The sequence below is a fragment of the Vanellus vanellus genome (assembly GCF_965231255.1).
Source record: "Vanellus vanellus genome assembly, chromosome: 24".
NCBI classification, from domain to species: Eukaryota; Metazoa; Chordata; class Aves; order Charadriiformes; family Charadriidae; genus Vanellus; species Vanellus vanellus.
In genome coordinates this window covers 4278487-4279773 of record NC_138929.1, presented here as the reverse complement: position 1 = coordinate 4279773, position 1287 = coordinate 4278487, and positions in this window count along the sequence as shown.

Here is a 1287-nt window from a genome sequence, read left to right as displayed (position 1 = left end):
TTGTACCTGCTGCCCCCCCCCCCCGGCCCAGCCCCCCCCGCCCCTCAGCGCAGGCCCCGCCCCTCCCGAGACCCCGCCCCCCGCTGACCTGCCCCCCCCCCCCCCGCACTGACCTGCCCTCCCCGCCCCTCCCCCGCCCTCTCCCCGCCGTGCAAATCTCGCGAGACTCTACGCGCTTTCACTAGTGTGTGTGTGCACCAATCGATCCGGGCCGGGCCGGGCCCAGCGCCGCGGGGAGGGGGCGAGACACCGGCCCCGGCACCTGCCCGCGCCCCGCCGCCACCCCACCCCCCCACCCCCCCCGCCTGCCCCGGCGAAGCGCAACCGGGGTCCCCGCCGTCCCCTGCCCCGAGCCCTCCCCACCTGCCCGGGCACCGCCGCCCGCCGAGCCCTCCCTCGGGCCTTTGTCCTGCCCGCGAGGCCTTGCGGCCGCCGGCGCCTTGCGCGCACCCCGGCCGGGCGAGGTTTCTTACGCGAGGCCGGGGATCCGCGGCCTATCCATCCCTTCTCGCTCAGCTCCGTCTCCTTCCCCGCCCCGCAGCCGGCGAGGGGCGAGCCCCCACCTTCCCCCCCCCCCTCCTCCCCTTCCCTCGCCACCGCTGCCGCCGCCCCCTCCCCTCCGCCCTTCTCCCCCGCGTGGAGCCCGGGTGCCCGCAGCGGCGGCGGCGCCTGGCTCACGAGAGGCCGCGGAGCCGCCCCTGGCCTCCCCCTCCCGCCCGTGCCGCCGCTGCCGCCGCCGCAGCAGGTTCCCTCCCTCCCTCCTCCTCCTCCTCCTCCTCCTCCTCCTCCTCCTCCTCCTCCTCCTGCCCCCGGCGGCGGCGGGATCCGAGCGGTGCCCGGGGAGCGCTCGGCCCGGGCAGGAGGGGAGAGGAGCGGCGGGGCGGCGGCAGGAGCAGCAGCGGCGGCAGCGCCAGGTGAGAGAGCCCGGGGGCGGCGGGGGAAGCGCGGGGACCCCCCTCGCCTCCCTTCCCGGCGCCGGGCCTGGGGGCGACGGAGCCGGTGGTGAGTGGGTGGTGGTCGGGGGGAAGGCGGGCAGCGACCCCGGGCCGCGGTGGAGGTGAGGGGCGGAGGCTGTTAAACGCTCGGCGGGGCCGGGCCGGGCCGGGGTCACGGCGGAAGGGCCCGAGGCCTGTGCCCCGAGGCGGCGGGAGCGAGGCCTGGGCCTCGGGTGCCCGCCTCGCCGGGGCACGGCGCGGTGCAGGCCCCGCGGGCGCACAGCGCGGCCCGGCCCGGCGGGCGGGGGGTAAGAACGGGGCGGGGGGGGCGGGGGGCTCGGCCCGGGGGAAC